The sequence below is a fragment of the Mchenga conophoros genome, linkage group LG3 (assembly GCF_057382185.1).
Source record: "Mchenga conophoros isolate Kocher_MC1m ecotype Shallow Benthic linkage group LG3, M_conophoros_male_GT1.1, whole genome shotgun sequence".
NCBI lineage: Eukaryota > Metazoa > Chordata > Actinopteri > Cichliformes > Cichlidae > Mchenga > Mchenga conophoros.
In genome coordinates, this window is record NC_140528.1 from 56,784,948 (window position 1) to 56,800,975 (window position 16,028).

Here is a 16,028-nt window from a genome sequence, read left to right on the forward strand (position 1 = left end):
CCCTTACAATTTATTGGTAAGGCATGGAAGAAACAAAACTTTGCCGCTAGAACACTATGGCAGCAGTGGGATTCGAACCCACGCCTCCGAAGAGACTGGAGCCTTAATCCAGCACCTTAGACCGCTCGGTCATGCTACCAATGCGAGTAAGGACCTCATCGCAAAAATCTAGATAGTAAAACTTGAAAAGTGCAGCACAAAATAGAAGCCCAGAACATTCAGTGATGCTCTTGCTGTTGTAGAAAAACATGTTTAATACTTGCCTGAATGTTTTTGGATACAATAGCATCTGCCTGCCCTGGTTAAACTCTTATTGCAGCAATAGGATTTCAACCCACATGTGTGAGGAGCCTGGAGTCTTAACCCAGATCCTTAGACCACACAATCTAACACCTTACAATGCGGTGGACTTGAAGCACACTTGAGTAGCCACTAACCAGTCAGTGTTGACACTGTGAATAAAAATATATGAAACACCTGCACATTGTAAATGACTTTTGCAAAAGAATTTCTTTTATTCATGTATTAATCGCATTATTATAAAAACAAACAATATCCTGCTCACTCTTCTGTTAATCTTCTTCTCCACTGATGCCTTACAAAAGCCGAAGCTATTGTTGCCTATCTGTACTTCAACATCATTAGTGAAAGGTCAAAATGACTGACCATGAGAGAAGTGAGACCGTCTCTGGAAGGCTCTGATTCTTCTATTGAAGTTGGACTTGAAGTGGATTGGACTTGAGAGTTTTATTTCTTGAACATCTGTAAATTGTATTCAACAGATATTAACTGAAATGGAACTAGGGCAAGAGCATAGTCTCATGTAACACACACTCGTGTTACATTTGTACCACAAGGTAACCAAGTAAGTTATTACAAAGATATTCCTATTTACAACGATGGGCTAGGGAAAGGTAGAAATGAGAGTATTTAAAAAGAAGTATCAAAAGTTAACCCTGTATTCCTGAGAATTCTTTTAGAATGTTTCGAATTCACAAGAGCTATTTTAGGATTTTTGAGAGTTCTATTAGAATGTTCCAGATTCCTGAGAATCCTTTTAGGATGTTCCAAATTCCTCCAAATAATTCTCAATGACACATTGCAACACCAAGTTTTATTATAGTCACACATTGCAATAGAGTTTTCTGGGTAATTGACCAAGTCTGGTGGCATTACCTCCAAAGCTTATAGAAGTTTCTGCTAACAGCAGCTACATTGTCAGGAACAGCACCTACCAACAGATATCCTCAACAGCTCACCTCACTATCATAACCGAGCAATATTATTGTCAAATGTTGATGTTATTCACCTACAAAAACTCCTGGCTGTCCATTGCTGTCATGGGGTGCGGAGGGTTAAATAGCAGCGCACATCTGAAAATAGCTTAACATACTCATGGTCCCTTTGTGGTTGTATAATACCTTGGTGCCACTGGATTTCAGCATGTCTCTCACACTCATACTGGTAACAGATGGTATCTCAGGATGTTTGAGGGAAGCATTCACACATAAAGGACCCAGAGTGGGGGGAGGAGTCTTTTGTCTCCTTCTCCACTGTAAGAGGTGGCAAGGGAGTGTGAAACTTTCTTTGGGGGTGGGGGTACCAAAGGTGTGAAAACAGCTGTGTACTGCCTTTAGTTCCTGTAAGAGGTATGTAACTGAAGGCCATGCTAGACTCAGTTAGGGACTCTGCCCATCGTCTGCCCCGCAATGATGCATTCCTTCACCAAGCTTGGCTTCTGTTCTTGTTATTATTAAAGAATGTTAGCTACCACTGACCGCTTGTCTGGAGGCTTTATTGAATGGAAAACTTGCACAACACCTAACATCACCCTGGTTTGGAAGAATTGCTCTTGATGAGATTCCTGCTTGACTGTACTTGACAGACATTCTGTAACAGATTTGAGTTCCACTGCAGCCCTTACAATTTATTGGTAGGGGATGGAAGAAACACGAAAAGAACCTGAAGACTATGGCAGCAGTGGGATTCGAACCCACGCCTCCGAAGAGACTGGAGCCTAAATCCAGCACCTTAGACCGCTCGGTCATGCTACCATTGCGAGTGAGGACCTCATCGCAAAAATCTAGACAGTAAAACTTGAAAAAGAGCAGCACAAAATAGGAGCTCAGAACATTCAGTGATGCTCTTACTGTTGTAGAAAAACATGTTTAATACTTTTTGGACACAAAAACATCTGCCTGTCCTGGTTAAAACCTGTTCATCAACCCTGATTAACAATGGGCTCTTGGCTCAGTTTCATCATTGTCCATATGCAACTTGTCATAAGCACTGATCAACAGGCAGGATCACCATTCACAGAGAGTCAAGGAACCGTTGCAATCACAGCATTGTAAGATGGCAAAAGACGTACCCTTAATGCACCCACCCTTGTTTCAAAGAAGCTCATTTGATTTTCACATAAACAGCCACCTTGACTCGCCGCTCATAATTGCAGGCCTGCTTGTGTACATCCTCATCACTGAAGACTGTACAGTCCTGATCTGAACCGTTATGCCATGTGCTTAGCCTTACCTGATGTTTGCCTTCAGCCAACAACTTTGCCCTATGTAATCCATCGTGGGATTAACACAAAGAACACATTGGCTTGTGGGCACATTAAAGACATGTTCCCATACCGGGAGTTGAACCCGGGTCGCCTGGGTGAAAACCAGGAATCCTAACCGCTAGACCATATGGGATTGGTTTGGTAATGCGCCACTGTCGTGCTCATGCTGCTGGGTTAGAACCAGGCATTCTAGCCGCTAGACCATATGGGACTGCTCCACTGTCATGAAATCAAGGATACTCTTGTCACTCTGCAGCCTTGGTGAGACCAACATAGCAGCACCTTAATCAATTCTCCAGCAGTTGCAGGTTCTGCTCAAAAGCACATTACAAGGGAGTGGACTGGACTTGAAGCACACTTGAGTGGCATGTGGGAAAGTCCACTAACTAGTCAGTGATGAGACCATGAACAAAAAGACATGAAAAACATGCAAGTTGTAAATGACTTTACAGCACATGCCTAATGTGGTTTGGAAGAATTGCTCCTGATGGGTTTCCTGCATGTTTGGACTTGACAGAGATTCTATAACAGATTTGATTTCCACTGCAGCCCTTACAATTTATTGGTAAGGCATGGAAGAAACAAAACTTTGCCGCTAGAACACTATGGCAGCAGTGGGATTCGAACCCACGCCTCCGAAGAGACTGGAGCCTTAATCCAGCACCTTAGACCGCTCGGTCATGCTACCAATGCGAGTAAGGACCTCATCGCAAAAATCTAGATAGTAAAACTTGAAAAGTGCAGCACAAAATAGAAGCCCAGAACATTCAGTGATGCTCTTGCTGTTGTAGAAAAACATGTTTAATACTTGCCTGAATGTTTTTGGATACAATAGCATCTGCCTGCCCTGGTTAAACTCTTATTGCAGCAATAGGATTTCAACCCACATGTGTGAGGAGCCTGGAGTCTTAACCCAGATCCTTAGACCACACAATCTAACACCTTACAATGCGGTGGACTTGAAGCACACTTGAGTAGCCACTAACCAGTCAGTGTTGACACTGTGAATAAAAATATATGAAACACCTGCACATTGTAAATGACTTTTGCAAAAGAATTTCTTTTATTCATGTATTAATCGCATTATTATAAAAACAAACAATATCCTGCTCACTCTTCTGTTAATCTTCTTCTCCACTGATGCCTTACAAAAGCCGAAGCTATTGTTGCCTATCTGTACTTTAACATCATTAGTGAAAGGTCAAAATGACTGACCATGAGAGACGTGAGACCGTCTCTGGAAGGCTCTGATTCTTCTATTGAAGTTGGACTTGAAGTGGATTGGACTTGAGAGTTTTATTTCTTGAACATCTGTAAATTGTATTCAACAGATATTAACTGAAATGGAACTAGGGCAAGAGCATAGTCTCATGTAACACACACTCGTGTTACATTTGTACCACAAGGTAACCAAGTAAGTTATTACAAAGATATTCCTATTTACAACGATGGGCTAGGGAAAGGTAGAAATGAGAGTATTTAAAAAGAAGTATCAAAAGTTAACCCTGTATTCCTGAGAATTCTTTTAGAATGTTTCGAATTCACAAGAGCTATTTTAGGATTTTTGAGAGTTCTATTAGAATGTTCCAGATTCCTGAGAATCCTTTTAGGATGTTCCAAATTCCTCCAAATAATTCTCAATGACACATTGCAACACCAAGTTTTATTATAGTCACACATTGCAATAGAGTTTTCTGGGTAATTGACCAAGTCTGGTGGCATTACCTCCAAAGCTTATAGAAGTTTCTGCTAACAGCAGCTACATTGTCAGGAACAGCACCTACCAACAGATATCCTCAACAGCTCACCTCACTATCATAACCGAGCAATATTATTGTCAAATGTTGATGTTATTCACCTACAAAAACTCCTGGCTGTCCATTGCTGTCATGGGGTGCGGAGGGTTAAATAGCAGCGCACATCTGAAAATAGCTTAACATACTCATGGTCCCTTTGTGGTTGTATAATACCTTGGTGCCACTGGATTTCAGCATGTCTCTCACACTCATACTGGTAACAGATGGTATCTCAGGATGTTTGAGGGAAGCATTCACACATAAAGGACCCAGAGTGGGGGGAGGAGTCTTTTGTCTCCTTCTCCACTGTAAGAGGTGGCAAGGGAGTGTGAAACTTTCTTTGGGGGTGGGGGTACCAAAGGTGTGAAAACAGCTGTGTACTGCCTTTAGTTCCTGTAAGAGGTATGTAACTGAAGGCCATGCTAGACTCAGTTAGGGACTCTGCCCATCGTCTGCCCCGCAATGATGCATTCCTTCACCAAGCTTGGCTTCTGTTCTTGTTATTATTAAAGAATGTTAGCTACCACTGACCGCTTGTCTGGAGGCTTTATTGAATGGAAAACTTGCACAACACCTAACATCACCCTGGTTTGGAAGAATTGCTCTTGATGAGATTCCTGCTTGATTGTACTTGACAGACATTCTGTAACAGATTTGAGTTCCACTGCAGCCCTTACAATTTATTGGTAGGGGATGGAAGAAACACGAAAAGAACCTGAAGACTATGGCAGCAGTGGGATTCGAACCCACGCCTCCGAAGAGACTGGAGCCTAAATCCAGCACCTTAGACCGCTCGGTCATGCTACCATTGCGAGTGAGGACCTCATCGCAAAAATCTAGACAGTAAAACTTGAAAAAGAGCAGCACAAAATAGGAGCTCAGAACATTCAGTGATGCTCTTACTGTTGTAGAAAAACATGTTTAATACTTTTTGGACACAAAAACATCTGCCTGTCCTGGTTAAAACCTGTTCATCAACCCTGATTAACAATGGGCTCTTGGCTCAGTTTCATCACTGTCCATATGCAACTTGTCATAAGCACTGATCAACAGGCAGGATCACCATTCACAGAGAGTCAAGGAACCGTTGCAATCACAGCATTGTAAGATGGCAAAAGACGTACCCTTAATGCACCCACCCTTGTTTCAAAGAAGCTCATTTGATTTTCACATAAACAGCCACCTTGACTCGCCGCTCATAATTGCAGGCCTGCTTGTGTACATCCTCATCACTGAAGACTGTACAGTCCTGATCTGAACCGTTATGCCATGTGCTTAGCCTTACCTGATGTTTGCCTTCAGCCAACAACTTTGCCCTATGTAATCCATCGTGGGATTAACACAAAGAACACATTGGCTTGTGGGCACATTAAAGACATGTTCCCATATTGGGAGTTGAACCCGGGTCGCCTGGGTGAAAACCAGGAATCCTAACCGCTAGACCATATGGGATTGGTTTGGTAATGCGCCACTGTCGTGCTCATGCTGCTGGGTTAGAACCAGGCATTCTAGCCGCTAGACCATATGGGACTGCTCCACTGTCATGAAATCAAGGATACTCTTGTCACTCTGCAGCCTTGGTGAGACCAACATAGCAGCACCTTAATCAATTCTCCAGCAGTTGCAGGTTCTGCTCAAAAGCACATTACAAGGGAGTGGACTGGACTTGAAGCACACTTGAGTGGCATGTGGGAAAGTCCACTAACCAGTCAGTGATGAGACCATGAACAAAAAGACATGAAAAACATGCAAGTTGTAAATGACTTTACAGCACGTGCCTAATGTGGTTTGGAAGAATTGCTCCTGATGGGTTTCCTGCATGTTTGGACTTGACAGACATTCTATAACAGATTTGATTTCCACTGCAGCCCTTACAATTTATTGGTAAGGCATGGAAGAAACAAAACTTTGCCGCTAGAACACTATGGCAGCAGTGGGATTCAAACCCACGCCTCCGAAGAGACTGGAGCCTTAATCCAGCACCTTAGACCGCTCGGTCATGCTACCAATGCGAGTAAGGACCTCATCGCAAAAATCTAGATAGTAAAATTTGAAAAGTGCAGCACAAAATAGAAGCCCAGAACATTCAGTGATGCTCTTGCTGTTGTAGAAAAACATGTTTAATACTTGCCTGAATGTTTTTGGATACAATAGCATCTGCCTGCCCTGGTTAAACTCTTATTGCAGCAATAGGATTTCAACCCACATGTGTGAGGAGCCTGGAGTCTTAACCCAGATCCTTAGACCACACAATCTAACACCTTACAATGCGGTGGACTTGAAGCACACTTGAGTAGCCACTAACCAGTCAGTGTTGACACTGTGAATAAAAATATATGAAACACCTGCACATTGTAAATGACTTTTGCAAAAGAATTTCTTTTATTCATGTATTAATCGCATTATTATAAAAACAAACAATATCCTGCTCACTCTTCTGTTAATCTTCTTCTCCACTGATGCCTTACAAAAGCCGAAGCTATTGTTGCCTATCTGTACTTCAACATCATTAGTGAAAGGTCAAAATGACTGACCATGAGAGAAGTGAGACCGTCTCTGGAAGGCTCTGATTCTTCTATTGAAGTTGGACTTGAAGTGGATTGGACTTGAGAGTTTTATTTCTTGAACATCTGTAAATTGTATTCAACAGATATTAACTGAAATGGAACTAGGGCAAGAGCATAGTCTCATGTAACACACACTCGTGTTACATTTGTACCACAAGGTAACCAAGTAAGTTATTACAAAGATATTCCTATTTACAACGATGGGCTAGGGAAAGGTAGAAATGAGAGTATTTAAAAAGAAGTATCAAAAGTTAACCCTGTATTCCTGAGAATTCTTTTAGAATGTTTCGAATTCACAAGAGCTATTTTAGGATTTTTGAGAGTTCTATTAGAATGTTCCAGATTCCTGAGAATCCTTTTAGGATGTTCCAAATTCCTCCAAATAATTCTCAATGACACATTGCAACACCAAGTTTTATTATAGTCACACATTGCAATAGAGTTTTCTGGGTAATTGACCAAGTCTGGTGGCATTACCTCCAAAGCTTATAGAAGTTTCTGCTAACAGCAGCTACATTGTCAGGAACAGCACCTACCAACAGATATCCTCAACAGCTCACCTCACTATCATAACCGAGCAATATTATTGTCAAATGTTGATGTTATTCACCTACAAAAACTCCTGGCTGTCCATTGCTGTCATGGGGTGCGGAGGGTTAAATAGCAGCGCACATCTGAAAATAGCTTAACATACTCATGGTCCCTTTGTGGTTGTATAATACCTTGGTGCCACTGGATTTCAGCATGTCTCTCACACTCATACTGGTAACAGATGGTATCTCAGGATGTTTGAGGGAAGCATTCACACATAAAGGACCCAGAGTGGGGGGAGGAGTCTTTTGTCTCCTTCTCCACTGTAAGAGGTGGCAAGGGAGTGTGAAACTTTCTTTGGGGGTGGGGGTACCAAAGGTGTGAAAACAGCTGTGTACTGCCTTTAGTTCCTGTAAGAGGTATGTAACTGAAGGCCATGCTAGACTCAGTTAGGGACTCTGCCCATCGTCTGCCCCGCAATGATGCATTCCTTCACCAAGCTTGGCTTCTGTTCTTGTTATTATTAAAGAATGTTAGCTACCACTGACCGCTTGTCTGGAGGCTTTATTGAATGGAAAACTTGCACAACACCTAACATCACCCTGGTTTGGAAGAATTGCTCTTGATGAGATTCCTGCTTGATTGTACTTGACAGACATTCTGTAACAGATTTGAGTTCCACTGCAGCCCTTACAATTTATTGGTAGGGGATGGAAGAAACACGAAAAGAACCTGAAGACTATGGCAGCAGTGGGATTCGAACCCACGCCTCCGAAGAGACTGGAGCCTAAATCCAGCACCTTAGACCGCTCGGTCATGCTACCATTGCGAGTGAGGACCTCATCGCAAAAATCTAGACAGTAAAACTTGAAAAAGAGCAGCACAAAATAGGAGCTCAGAACATTCAGTGATGCTCTTACTGTTGTAGAAAAACATGTTTAATACTTTTTGGACACAAAAACATCTGCCTGTCCTGGTTAAAACCTGTTCATCAACCCTGATTAACAATGGGCTCTTGGCTCAGTTTCATCATTGTCCATATGCAACTTGTCATAAGCACTGATCAACAGGCAGGATCACCATTCACAGAGAGTCAAGGAACCGTTGCAATCACAGCATTGTAAGATGGCAAAAGACGTACCCTTAATGCACCCACCCTTGTTTCAAAGAAGCTCATTTGATTTTCACATAAACAGCCACCTTGACTCGCCGCTCATAATTGCAGGCCTGCTTGTGTACATCCTCATCACTGAAGACTGTACAGTCCTGATCTGAACCGTTATGCCATGTGCTTAGCCTTACCTGATGTTTGCCTTCAGCCAACAACTTTGCCCTATGTAATCCATCGTGGGATTAACACAAAGAACACATTGGCTTGTGGGCACATTAAAGACATGTTCCCATACCGGGAGTTGAACCCGGGTCGCCTGGGTGAAAACCAGGAATCCTAACCGCTAGACCATAAGGGATTGGTTTGGTAATGCGCCACTGTCGTGCTCATGCTGCTGGGTTAGAACCAGGCATTCTAGCCGCTAGACCATATGGGACTGCTCCACTGTCATGAAATCAAGGATACTCTTGTCACTCTGCAGCCTTGGTGAGACCAACATAGCAGCACCTTAATCAATTCTCCAGCAGTTGCAGGTTCTGCTCAAAAGCACATTACAAGGGAGTGGACTGGACTTGAAGCACACTTGAGTGGCATGTGGGAAAGTCCACTAACTAGTCAGTGATGAGACCATGAACAAAAAGACATGAAAAACATGCAAGTTGTAAATGACTTTACAGCACATGCCTAATGTGGTTTGGAAGAATTGCTCCTGATGGGTTTCCTGCATGTTTGGACTTGACAGAGATTCTATAACAGATTTGATTTCCACTGCAGCCCTTACAATTTATTGGTAAGGCATGGAAGAAACAAAACTTTGCCGCTAGAACACTATGGCAGCAGTGGGATTCGAACCCACGCCTCCGAAGAGACTGGAGCCTTAATCCAGCACCTTAGACCGCTCGGTCATGCTACCAATGCAAGTAAGGACCTCATCGCAAAAATCTAGATAGTAAAATTTGAAAAGTGCAGCACAAAATAGAAGCCCAGAACATTCAGTGATGCTCTTGCTGTTGTAGAAAAACATGTTTAATACTTGCCTGAATGTTTTTGGATACAATAGCATCTGCCTGCCCTGGTTAAACTCTTATTGCAGCAATAGGATTTCAACCCACATGTGTGAGGAGCCTGGAGTCTTAACCCAGATCCTTAGACCACACAATCTAACACCTTACAATGCGGTGGACTTGAAGCACACTTGAGTAGCCATTAACCAGTCAGTGTTGACACTGTGAATAAAAATATATGAAACACCTGCACATTGTAAATGACTTTTGCAAAAGAATTTCTTTTATTCATGTATTAATCGCATTATTATAAAAACAAACAATATCCTGCTCACTCTTCTGTTAATCTTCTTCTCCACTGATGCCTTACAAAAGCCGAAGCTATTGTTGCCTATCTGTACTTCAACATCATTAGTGAAAGGTCAAAATGACTGACCATGAGAGATGTGAGACCGTCTCTGGAAGGCTCTGATTCTTCTATTGAAGTTGGACTTGAAGTGGATTGGACTTGAGAGTTTTATTTCTTGAACATCTGTAAATTGTATTCAACAGATATTAACTGAAATGGAACTAGGGCAAGAGCATAGTCTCATGTAACACACACTCGTGTTACATTTGTACCACAAGGTAACCAAGTAAGTTATTACAAAGATATTCCTATTTACAACGATGGGCTAGGGAAAGGTAGAAATGAGAGTATTTAAAAAGAAGTATCAAAAGTTAACCCTGTATTCCTGAGAATTCTTTTAGAATGTTTCGAATTCACAAGAGCTATTTTAGGATTTTTGAGAGTTCTATTAGAATGTTCCAGATTCCTGAGAATCCTTTTAGGATGTTCCAAATTCCTCCAAATAATTCTCAATGACACATTGCAACACCAAGTTTTATTATAGTCACACATTGAAATAGAGTTTTCTGGGTAATTGACCAAGTCTGGTGGCATTACCTCCAAAGCTTATAGAAGTTTCTGCTAACAGCAGCTACATTGTCAGGAACAGCACCTACCAACAGATATCCTCAACAGCTCACCTCACTATCATAACCGAGCAATATTATTGTCAAATGTTGATGTTATTCACCTACAAAAACTCCTGGCTGTCCGTTGCTGTCATGGGGTGCGGAGGGTTAAATAGCAGCTCACATCTGAAAATAGCTTAACATACTCATGGTCCCTTTGTGGTTGTATAATACCTTGGTGCCACTGGATTTCAGCATGTCTCTCACACTCATACTGGTAACAGATGGTATCTCAGGATGTTTGAGGGAAGCATTCACACATAAAGGACCCAGAGTGGGGGGAGGAGTCTTTTGTCTCCTTCTCCACTGTAAGAGGTGGCAAGGGAGTGTGAAACTTTCTTTGGGGGTGGGGGTACCAAAGGTGTGAAAACAGCTGTGTACTGCCTTTAGTTCCTGTAAGAGGTATGTAACTGAAGGCCATGCTAGACTCAGTTAGGGACTCTGCCCATCGTCTGCCCCGCAATGATGCATTCCTTCACCAAGCTTGGATTCTGTTCTTGTTATTATTAAAGAATGTTAGCTACCACTGACCGCTTGTCTGGAGGCTTTATTGAATGGAAAACTTGCACAACACCTAACATCACCCTGGTTTGGAAGAATTGCTCTTGATGAGATTCCTGCTTGATTGTACTTGACAGACATTCTGTAACAGATTTGAGTTCCACTGCAGCCCTTACAATTTATTGGTAGGGGATGGAAGAAACACGAAAAGAACCTGAAGACTATGGCAGCAGTGGGATTCGAACCCACGCCTCCGAAGAGACTGGAGCCTAAATCCAGCACCTTAGACCGCTCGGTCATGCTACCATTGCGAGTGAGGACCTCATCGCAAAAATCTAGACAGTAAAACTTGAAAAAGAGCAGCACAAAATAGGAGCTCAGAACATTCAGTGATGCTCTTGTTGTTGTAGAAAAACATGTTTAATACTTTTTGGACACAAAAACATCTGCCTGTCCTGGTTAAAACCTGTTCATCAACCCTGATTAACAATGGGCTCTTGGCTCAGTTTCATCATTGTCCATATGCAACTTGTCATAAGCACTGATCAACAGGCAGGATCACCATTCACAGAGAGTCAAGGAACGGTTGCAATCACAGCATTGTAAGATGGCAAAAGACGTACCCTTGTTTCAAAGAAGCTCATTTGATTTTCACATAAACAGCCACCTTGACTCGCCGCTCATAATTGCAGGCCTGCTTTTGTACATCCTCATCACTGAAGACTGTACAGTCCTGATCTGAACCGTTATGCCATGTGCTTAGCTGATGTTTGCCTTCAGCCAACAACTTTGCCCCATTTAATCCATCGTGGGATTAACACAAAGAACACATTGGCTTGTGGGCACATTAAAGACATGTTCCCATACCGGGAGTTGAACCCGGGTCGCCTGGGTGAAAACCAGGAATCCTAACCGCTAGACCATATGGGATTGGTTTGGTAATGCGCCACTGTCGTGCTCGTGCTGCTGGGTTAGAACCAGGCATTCTAGCCGCTAGACCATATGGGACTGCTCCACTGTCATGAAATCAAGGATACTCTTGTCACTCTGCAGCCTTGGTGAGACCAACATAGCAGCACCTTAATCAATTCTCCAGCAGTTGCAGGTTCTGCTCAAAAGCACATTACAAGGGAGTGGACTGGACTTGAAGCACACTTGAGTGGCATGTGGGAAAGTCCACTAACCAGTCAGTGATGAGACCATGAACAAAAAGACATGAAAAACATGCAAGTTGTAAATGACTTTACAGCACGTGCCTAATGTGGTTTGGAAGAATTGCTCCTGATGGGTTTCCTGCATGTTTGGACTTGACAGACATTCTATAACAGATTTGATTTCCACTGCAGCCCTTACAATTTATTGGTAAGGCATGGAAGAAACAAAACTTTGCCGCTAGAACACTATGGCAGCAGTGGGATTCGAACCCACGCCTCCGAAGAGACTGGAGCCTTAATCCAGCACCTTAGACCGCTCGGTCATGCTACCAATGCGAGTAAGGACCTCATCGCAAAAATCTAGATAGTAAAACTTGAAAAGTGCAGCACAAAATAGAAGCCCAGAACATTCAGTGATGCTCTTGCTGTTGTAGAAAAACATGTTTAATACTTGCCTGAATGTTTTTGGATACAATAGCATCTGCCTGCCCTGGTTAAACTCTTATTGCAGCAATAGGATTTCAACCCACATGTGTGAGGAGCCTGGAGTCTTAACCCAGATCCTTAGACCACACAATCTAACACCTTACAATGCGGTGGACTTGAAGCACACTTGAGTAGCCACTAACCAGTCAGTGTTGACACTGTGAATAAAAATATATGAAACACCTGCACATTGTAAATGACTTTTGCAAAAGAATTTCTTTTATTCATGTATTAATCGCATTATTATAAAAACAAACAATATCCTGCTCACTCTTCTGTTAATCTTCTTCTCCACTGATGCCTTACAAAAGCCGAAGCTATTGTTGCCTATCTGTACTTCAACATCATTAGTGAAAGGTCAAAATGACTGACCATGAGAGACGTGAGACCGTCTCTGGAAGGCTCTGATTCTTCTATTGAAGTTGGACTTGAAGTGGATTGGACTTGAGAGTTTTATTTCTTGAACATCTGTAAATTGTATTCAACAGATATTAACTGAAATGGAACTAGGGCAAGAGCATAGTCTCATGTAACACACACTCGTGTTACATTTGTACCACAAGGTAACCAAGTAAGTTATTACAAAGATATTCCTATTTACAACGATGGGCTAGGGAAAGGTAGAAATGAGAGTATTTAAAAAGAAGTATCAAAAGTTAACCCTGTATTCCTGAGAATTCTTTTAGAATGTTTCGAATTCACAAGAGCTATTTTAGGATTTTTGAGAGTTCTATTAGAATGTTCCAGATTCCTGAGAATCCTTTTAGGATGTTCCAAATTCCTCCAAATAATTCTCAATGACACATTGCAACACCAAGTTTTATTATAGTCACACATTGCAATAGAGTTTTCTGGGTAATTGACCAAGTCTGGTGGCATTACCTCCAAAGCTTATAGAAGTTTCTGCTAACAGCAGCTACATTGTCAGGAACAGCACCTACCAACAGATATCCTCAACAGCTCACCTCACTATCATAACCGAGCAATATTATTGTCAAATGTTGATGTTATTCACCTACAAAAACTCCTGGCTGTCTGTTGCTGTCATGGGGTGCGGAGGGTTAAATAGCAGCGCACATCTGAAAATAGCTTAACATACTCATGGTCCCTTTGTGGTTGTATAATACCTTGGTGCCACTGGATTTCAGCATGTCTCTCACACTCATACTGGTAACAGATGGTATCTCAGGATGTTTGAGGGAAGCATTCACACACAAAGGACCCAGAGTGGGGGGAGGAGTCTTTTGTCTCCTTCTCCACTGTAAGAGGTGGCAAGGGAGTGTGAAACTTTCTTTGGGGGTGGGGGTACCAAAGGTGTGAAAACAGCTGTGTACTGCCTTTAGTTCCTGTAAGAGGTATGTAACTGAAGGCCATGCTAGACTCAGTTAGGGACTCTGCCCATCGTCTGCCCCGCAATGATGCATTCCTTCACCAAGCTTGGCTTCTGTTCTTGTTATTATTAAAGAATGTTAGCTACCACTGACCGCTTGTCTGGAGGCTTTATTGAATGGAAAACTTGCACAACACCTAACATCACCCTGGTTTGGAAGAATTGCTCTTGATGAGATTCCTGCTTGATTGTACTTGACAGACATTCTGTAACAGATTTGAGTTCCACTGCAGCCCTTACAATTTATTGGTAGGGGATGGAAGAAACACGAAAAGAACCTGAAGACTATGGCAGCAGTGGGATTCGAACCCACGCCTCTGAAGAGACTGGAGCCTAAATCCAGCACCTTAGACCGCTCGGTCATGCTACCATTGCGAGTGAGGACCTCATCGCAAAAATCTAGACAGTAAAACTTGAAAAAGTGCAGCACAAAATAGGAGCTCAGAACATTCAGTGATGCTCTTGTTGTTGTAGAAAAACATGTTTAATACTTTTTGGACACAAAAACATCTGCCTGTCCTGGTTAAAACCTGTTCATCAACCCTGATTAACAATGGGCTCTTGGCTCAGTTTCATCATTGTCCATATGCAACTTGTCATAAGCACTGATCAACAGGCAGGATCACCATTCACAGAGAGTCAAGGAACCGTTGCAATCACAGCATTGTAAGATGGCAAAAGACGTACCCTTAATGCACCCACCCTTGTTTCAAAGAAGCTCATTTGATTTTCACATAAACAGCCACCTTGACTCGCCGCTCATAATTGCAGGCCTGCTTGTGTACATCCTCATCACTGAAGACTGTACAGTCCTGATCTGAACCATTATGCCATGTGCTTAGCTGATGTTTGCCTTCAGCCAACAACTTTGCCCCATTTAATCCATCGTGGGATTAACACAAAGAACACATTGGCTTGTGGGCACATTAAAGACATGTTCCCATACCGGGAGTTGAACCCGGGTCGCCTGGGTGAAAACCAGGAATCCTAACCGCTAGACCATATGGGATTGGTTTGGTAATGCGCCACTGACGTGCTCGTGCTGCTGGGTTAGAACCAGGCATTCTAGCCGCTAGACCATATGGGACTGCTCCACTGTCATGAAATCAAGGATACTCTTGTCACTCTGCAGCCTTGGTGAGACCAACATAGCAGCACCTTAATCAATTCTCCAGCAGTTGCAGGTTCTGCTCAAAAGCACATTACAAGGGAGTGGACTGGACTTGAAGCACACTTGAGTGGCATGTGGGAGAGTCCACTAACCAGTCAGTGATGAGACCATGAACAAAAAGACATGAAAAACATGCAAGTTGTAAATGACTTTACAGCACGTGCCTAATGTGGTTTGGAAGAATTGCTCCTGATGGGTTTCCTGCATGTTTGGACTTGACAGACATTCTATAACAGATTTGATTTCCACTGCAGCCCTTACAATTTATTGGTAAGGCATGGAAGAAACAAAACTTTGCCGCTAGAACACTATGGCAGCAGTGGGATTCGAACCCACGCCTCCGAAGAGACTGGAGCCTTAATCCAGCACCTTAGACCGCTCGGTCATGCTACCAATGCGAGTAAGGACCTCATCGCAAAAATCTAGATAGTAAAACTTGAAAAGTGCAGCACAAAATAGAAGCCCAGAACATTCAGTGATGCTCTTGCTGTTGTAGAAAAACATGTTTAATACTTGCCTGAATGTTTTTGGATACAATAGCATCTGCCTGCCCTGGTTAAACTCTTATTGCAGCAATAGGATTTCAACCCACATGTGTGAGGAGCCTGGAGTCTTAACCCAGATCCTTAGACCACACAATCTAACACCTTACAATGCGGTGGACTTGAAGCACACTTGAGTAGCCACTAACCAGTCAGTGTTGACACTGTGAATAAAAATATATGAAACACCTG

General features: G+C 42.6%; 15 non-coding genes across 15 annotated transcripts; all 15 read right to left on the reverse strand.

Annotated features, from left to right (window-relative positions):
- Nucleotides 1-57: 57 nt before the first annotated feature.
- On the reverse strand, nucleotides 58-139 carry trnal-aag (transfer RNA leucine (anticodon AAG)). Its single transcript has one exon. It is a non-coding gene; the product is annotated as a tRNA-Leu (tRNA).
- Nucleotides 140-1,972: 1,833 nt separating this feature from the next.
- Nucleotides 1,973-2,054, reverse strand: trnal-uag (transfer RNA leucine (anticodon UAG)). The gene has a single exon. It is a non-coding gene; the product is annotated as a tRNA-Leu (tRNA).
- A 573-nt stretch (nucleotides 2,055-2,627) lies between these two features.
- trnae-uuc (transfer RNA glutamic acid (anticodon UUC)) lies at nucleotides 2,628-2,699 on the reverse strand. The gene has a single exon. It is a non-coding gene; the product is annotated as a tRNA-Glu (tRNA).
- Nucleotides 2,700-3,172: 473 nt separating this feature from the next.
- trnal-aag (transfer RNA leucine (anticodon AAG)) lies at nucleotides 3,173-3,254 on the reverse strand. The gene has a single exon. It is a non-coding gene; the product is annotated as a tRNA-Leu (tRNA).
- A 1,833-nt stretch (nucleotides 3,255-5,087) lies between these two features.
- trnal-uag (transfer RNA leucine (anticodon UAG)) lies at nucleotides 5,088-5,169 on the reverse strand. The gene has a single exon. It is a non-coding gene; the product is annotated as a tRNA-Leu (tRNA).
- A 1,118-nt stretch (nucleotides 5,170-6,287) lies between these two features.
- Nucleotides 6,288-6,369, reverse strand: trnal-aag (transfer RNA leucine (anticodon AAG)). The gene has a single exon. It is a non-coding gene; the product is annotated as a tRNA-Leu (tRNA).
- A 1,833-nt stretch (nucleotides 6,370-8,202) lies between these two features.
- On the reverse strand, nucleotides 8,203-8,284 carry trnal-uag (transfer RNA leucine (anticodon UAG)). The gene has a single exon. It is a non-coding gene; the product is annotated as a tRNA-Leu (tRNA).
- A 573-nt stretch (nucleotides 8,285-8,857) lies between these two features.
- trnae-uuc (transfer RNA glutamic acid (anticodon UUC)) lies at nucleotides 8,858-8,929 on the reverse strand. The gene has a single exon. It is a non-coding gene; the product is annotated as a tRNA-Glu (tRNA).
- Nucleotides 8,930-9,402: 473 nt separating this feature from the next.
- On the reverse strand, nucleotides 9,403-9,484 carry trnal-aag (transfer RNA leucine (anticodon AAG)). Its single transcript has one exon. It is a non-coding gene; the product is annotated as a tRNA-Leu (tRNA).
- A 1,833-nt stretch (nucleotides 9,485-11,317) lies between these two features.
- trnal-uag (transfer RNA leucine (anticodon UAG)) lies at nucleotides 11,318-11,399 on the reverse strand. Its single transcript has one exon. It is a non-coding gene; the product is annotated as a tRNA-Leu (tRNA).
- A 552-nt stretch (nucleotides 11,400-11,951) lies between these two features.
- Nucleotides 11,952-12,023, reverse strand: trnae-uuc (transfer RNA glutamic acid (anticodon UUC)). Its single transcript has one exon. It is a non-coding gene; the product is annotated as a tRNA-Glu (tRNA).
- A 473-nt stretch (nucleotides 12,024-12,496) lies between these two features.
- Nucleotides 12,497-12,578, reverse strand: trnal-aag (transfer RNA leucine (anticodon AAG)). The gene has a single exon. It is a non-coding gene; the product is annotated as a tRNA-Leu (tRNA).
- Nucleotides 12,579-14,411: 1,833 nt separating this feature from the next.
- trnal-uag (transfer RNA leucine (anticodon UAG)) lies at nucleotides 14,412-14,493 on the reverse strand. Its single transcript has one exon. It is a non-coding gene; the product is annotated as a tRNA-Leu (tRNA).
- A 567-nt stretch (nucleotides 14,494-15,060) lies between these two features.
- trnae-uuc (transfer RNA glutamic acid (anticodon UUC)) lies at nucleotides 15,061-15,132 on the reverse strand. Its single transcript has one exon. It is a non-coding gene; the product is annotated as a tRNA-Glu (tRNA).
- Nucleotides 15,133-15,605: 473 nt separating this feature from the next.
- Nucleotides 15,606-15,687, reverse strand: trnal-aag (transfer RNA leucine (anticodon AAG)). Its single transcript has one exon. It is a non-coding gene; the product is annotated as a tRNA-Leu (tRNA).
- Nucleotides 15,688-16,028: the final 341 nt, after the last annotated feature.